Genomic DNA, 6000 nt, shown 5'->3' with positions numbered 1-6000 from the left:
GGTTCTTTTACAAATAAATTCTAAGAAATGACAGGAATGAGAATCAATAAACAAAAAATAATTTAAAATACATATCATGTTTTCTTTAAAAAAATAGGCAAGAGTATGTCTAGGATATATACTTGAAAAACAAAACCATCAAAAACCTGAGGGAATGGTTATTATAAAACTTAGAACAATGATTATTTTTAGAGGAAGTGTGAAGATTGTGACATGAAGGGAATCTTGGGTGGCCAACAAAGTTCTATTTTGTTGTGGTTTATTTGTGCCTTATTTTCATTTTACAATTAAGTATTTTTTGAAAGCATCCATTGAGTTTACATATTGTCAAAAGAAATTTCAATAAAGTTCTAAGAAGATTTCCCTGAGATGAAAGGTGCAGAGGGTAGTCAGAAATGGGAACAACAAAGGTAAACTACTATTTCTACAAGTATGGATGAGAATGGAAGGAAACTGATCTACAGTTTTAGAATGACATAGGGCCAAAAGAAAGGTTTTCTCTTTTCTTTCTGTTTGTTTGCTTTAAAATGGAGTTTAAACATGTCTATGTGCAACTAGAAAAGAAAAAACTATAGCAAGGTTGGAGGTACATCCTAGACAAAGATAACTGACAGAGCTAAGTGAGGAAACTAAAGGGAACATGATGCAAAAATTGCTAGCAGAAATGACCTGAAGCTAAGGTAGTCATTTCTACTGAAACAGGAGAAAAGGAAAAAAAAAAACTGTCTTCCTTTCCCTACTTCTAATTTTGAACTCCAGGAGATAAATGTCAGTATGCTCATTGTCTTTGGAACAATAACAGCAAATAAAACTTATATCCAGGCCAAAAAAAAAGAATGAGCTTTAATTTGGGGTGAGCTTAGAAGTAGAGAGCTAATAGCAGAAAAAATGAGGAAGTTCCCACTCTCCAACCTCTATTTTCTCTGTTAAATGGGAAGGAGATGATCTGCCTAATGTAGGTAGAAAGTGGGGAATATAAGATATCAGGTAAACTTTTAAAATATCCAGGTGGTGTGGAAGGTTCCAGAGGACTGTAAATTGAATTTGTAGAGATACCAACCCATACCATTTTGTCATTTTCTTTATCAACCTGGGTATAGAATTAAAGAAATCATACTTAAATTTATTAACTGTTTGCTTGGTTTTTTCCCTAATAAACCTATTTAAACAGAGGAGTTGAAATCATTGACAAGGAACTGGTTGAGGTAACAAGCAAAGAAGCAAAGTGGTGGGTAACTAATAAAATGGGACCAAGGAAGGAAATGACTCCAAGATTTTTAGCTTAAGAGACGGAATAAACTTTTCTGCCAGCCGTGCAAGCGCCGTACTCAGTGCTGAATTCTGGGTTCGAGACGGGGGAAGGAAGCGGTCCATCTAGGTTCTCCACACCGGTCAGACCACAGAGGAGGCCAGCAGCCACCATGTTGGAAAGCTGACGTCACCATCCCTGTTTTCGACTGACTGCAGCTCATTCAGCCATAGAACAGGTAATTTCAGGCTGCCATTCGCCTGCGGCTTGCAGACAGATTGCTCGGGCTCAGTGCCTGGGTGCTTCTTAGAACCTGCTCTTATCGGAGCGAGCACTGAGCGCGGGGCGGCCGAGTTCCGGCTCCCGGAACCGCCCTGGCCCAGGGCTGGGGAGCCTGCGGAGGCTGCTTCTTGGACCCTGCTCTTATCAGAGCATACACCGAGCACTAAGCGGCCGAGTTCCGGCTCCCGGAACTGAGCCCGCGGGGGCTGCTTCTTGGAGCCTACTCTTATCGGAGCATACACCAAGCACGGAGCGGCTGAGTTCTGGCTCCCGGAACTGCCCTGGCCCAGGGCTAGGAGCCCGCGGAAACTGCTTCTCGGACCGGGTCCTGCTGAGGGCCGGTCAGGACTCACCCGTTGCTTTGGTTGCCCGGCAAGGGGAAAGAAATGCTGCCATTTGCATAGGATACCAACATGGCAGAGATCTGATGTCATCAGAAAGCGGCGGAGGAGAGAACTTCATCAATACCAGCGGCGACAGAAACAGTTGGTCTCCTGGTAGGGGGGGTGAGGCACAGACACCCGAGTCTCCTCGATTTGTCGTCGAGCCAGAGGGGAGGAGCCGGGCCGCCGCCAGCGCCCGGAGCAGGCCCAGCGGCTCGCCAGCATGGTGACCGCGTGACCCCAATTGGAGAGGGGGCGGAGCGGAGCCGCCACCAGCGTCCGCAAGGTGGGCAGACCCGCGACCCAGTGGTACACGGGCGTGGTAGGAGGGGCAGGGCAGAGCCGCCGCCCGCGCTTGCAAGGTAAGCAGACCTGTGACAGACTGGCGGGTCAGGCCCAGTGGCCTGCCAGCGTGGTACACACGTCACCCCAACTGGAGTAGGGGCAGAGCAGATCCTTCTCCCACGCCCGGATCAGGCCCTGCCGGTGTGGTGGTCACGTGACCCCAACTGGAGTGGGGGCGGAGCGGAACCGCCACCCGTGCCCGCAGGGTGAGCAGACCTGTGACCAACCTGCAGATCAGGCCCAGCGGTCCGCAGGCGTGGTAGGAGGGGCAGGGCAGATCCGCCGCCTGCGCCTGCAAGGTAGGCAGACCTGCGACAGACCGGCGGATCAGGCCCAGGAGCCTGCCGGCGTGGTACACACACCACCCTAATTGGAGTAGGGGCAGAGCAGAGTCACCACCGGTGCCAGGAACAGGCCCAGCGACCTGCAGGCGGGGTAGTCACGACACCCCAATTGGAGTAGGGGCAGAGCAGAGCCACCACCCATGCCTGAAAGGTGGGCAGATCTGCGACCGACCAGCGGGACAGGCCCAGTGGCATGCCGGTATGACAGACACGTCACCCCATTTGGAGTAGGGGCAGAGTAGAGCCGCCGCCCGCGCCTGCAGGGTAGGCAAACCTGCAACCAACCGGCGGATCAGGCCCAGTGGCCTGCCGGCGTGGTACACTCGTCACCCCAATTGGAGTAGGGGCAGAACAGAGCCGCCGCCAGCGCCCAGAACAGGCCCAGTGACCTGCCGGCGTGGTAGTCACGACACCCCAATTGGAATAAGGAGAGAGCAGAGCCGCCGCCCACGCCTGCAGGAAAGATACGCAAGCAGTATGAAAAGACAAGGAAAGAAAGGACCACAAGCAATGCAGGTCAACGCAACTTTAGAAGAGGTAACAGCTGCAGCAGATGGAATGTCAGATAAAGAATTCAGGATATACATGCTTCAGATGATCTGGAGTATCAAGGAAGACATTAGACAGCAAAATCAGACAATGAAAGATCACTTCGACAATGAATTACGTAAACAAATCCAGGAAGCAAAGGATCAACTATACAGGGAGACAGAGGTTATAAAAAACAAACAAACAGAAATCCTAGAAATGCAGGAAGCAATAAACCAACTTAAAAACTCAATGGAGAATACTACCAACAGAGTAGAACACTTAGAAGATAGAACATCAGACAATGAAGACAAAGTATTTCAACTGGAAAAGAACATAGACAGCTCAGCAAGACTGTTAAGAAACCATGAGCAGAACATCCAAGAAATATGGGATAACATTAAGAGACCAAACTTAAGAGTCATTGGGATACAGAAAGGTACAGAGCTCCAAACCAAAGGAATGAGCAGTCTATTCAATGAAATAATACGAGAAAACTTCCCAGACTTGAAGAATGAGACAGAATCCCAAATCCTAGAAGCCTACAGGACGCCGAATGTGCAAAATCATAAGAGATCCACACCTAGACACATTATAATGAAGATGCCCAACATACAGAATAAGGAGAGAATTTTAAAAGCTACAAGAGAAAGGAAGCAGATTACATTTAGGGGTAAGCCAATCAGGATAACAGCTGATCTTTCAACACAGACTCTGAAAGCTAGAAGATCCTGGAATAACATATTTCAAACACTGAAAGAAAATGGGTTCCAACCAAGAATTGTGTATCAGGCGAAATTAAGCTTCAGGATGGAAGATGAAATTAAAACCTTCCACGATAAACAAAAGTTTAAAGAATTCGCAGCTAGAAAACCATCTCTTCAAAACATCCTCGCCAAAACATTACAGGAAGAGGAAATGGAAAATAACAATGAAAACCAACAGTGGGAGGTAGGACAGTAAATGGGGGGGAAATAATCAAAGAGGAAAACAAACCATGTTTAGTAACAGAAATAAACAAATATGGCTGGAAGAACAACCCATATCTCAATAATAACCCTAAATGTTAATGGCTTAAACTCACCAATTAAGAGACACAGGCTAGTAGAATGGATCACAAAACAAGACCCAACAATATGCTGCCTACAGGAGACGCATTTGATAGGAAAAGACATACATAGGCTGAAGGTGAAAGGTTGGGAAAAATCATATCACTCATATGGACTTCGGAAACAAGCAGGAGTGTCCATACTCATATCAAATAAAATAGATTTCAAGCCAAAGTTAATCAAAAGGGATAAAGAGGGACACTACATACTGCTCAAGGGAACCATACACCAACAAGACATAACAATCATAAATATATATGCCCCAAACAATGGTGCAGCTATGTTCATCAAACAAACTCTTCTCAAGTTCAAGAGTCTAATAGACCACCATAGAATAATCATGGGAGAGTTCAACACACCTCTCTCGCCACTGGACAGATCTTCCAAACAAAAGTTGAATAAGGAAACTATAGAACTCAATAATACAATTAATAACCTAGACTTAATTGACATATATAGAATATACCACCCAACATCAAGCAGTTACACTTTTTTCTCAGCAGCACATGGATCCTTCTCAAAAATAGATCATATATTATGTCACAGGGAAACTCATAGACAATATAAAGGAGTAGAGATAATACCATGCATCTTATCTGATCATAATGGAATGAAACTGAAAATCAACAATAAAAGAAGGAAGGAAAAAGCATACATCACTTGGAGAATGAACAATAGGTTACTGAATGATCAATGGGTTATAGAAGACATCAAGGAGGAAATTAAAAAATTCTTAGAGATAAATGAAAACACAGACACAACATATCGGAATCTATGGGACACATTGAAAGCAGTTCTAAGAGGAAAATTCATTGCTTGGAGTTCATTCCTTAAAAAAAGAAAAAAACAACAAATAAATGATCTCATACTTCATCTCAAAATCCTTGAAAAAGAAGAGCAAAACAACAGCAAAAGAAGTAGAAGGCAAGAAATAATTAAAATCAGAGCTGAAATTAATGAAATCGAAACAAAAGAAACAATTGAAAAAATTGACAAAACTACCTGACAAATATAACTCACACATAATTACTAGAACTGTGTTGTGCAAAGTGCTGTAGTCACTAGCCACATGAGGCTCTTGAACACTCTGAATGTGTCTAATCCTAAATAAGATATGCCTTATGTGTAAAATGCAAACTGAATTTTGAATAACATGCAAAATATCTCATTCATAGTTTTACATTAATTACATGCTGAAATGATACATTTCTGGACTATTGGGCTAAATAAACTACATTAAAACTAAAAAAAAAAAAGAAACAAGAAAAAATTGACAAAACTAAAAGTTGGTTCTTTGAAAAAATAAACAAAATCGACAGACCCTTAGCCATGCTAGCGAAGAGAAGAAGAGAGAGAACTCAAATTACTAGCATACGGGATGAAAAAGGCAATATCACAACAGACACTTCAGAAATACAGAAGATAATCAAAACCAATTTTGAATCCTTATACTCCAATAAATTAGAAGATAGTGAAGGCATAGATAAATTTCTTAAGTCATATGATCTGCCCAGATTGAGTCAGGGGGATATAGACAACCTAAACAGACCAATATCAATTGAGGAAATAGAAGAAACCATCAAAAGACTACCAACTAAGAAAAGCCCAGGACCGGATGGGTATACAGCAGAGTTTTACAAAACCTTTAAAGAAGAACTAATACCAATACTTTTCAAGCTACTTCGGGAAATAGAAAAAGAGGGAGAACTTCCAAATTCATTCTATGAGGCCAACATCACCCTGATACCTAAACCAGACAA

Source organism: Marmota monax, unplaced genomic scaffold, assembly GCF_021218885.2.
Source record: "Marmota monax isolate L192 unplaced genomic scaffold, Marmota_monax_Labrador192_F-V1.1 WCK01_AAM20220418_F8-fsc00112, whole genome shotgun sequence".
Classification (NCBI taxonomy): Eukaryota; Metazoa; Chordata; class Mammalia; order Rodentia; family Sciuridae; genus Marmota; species Marmota monax.
Note: the sequence above shows the minus strand (reverse complement) of the source record.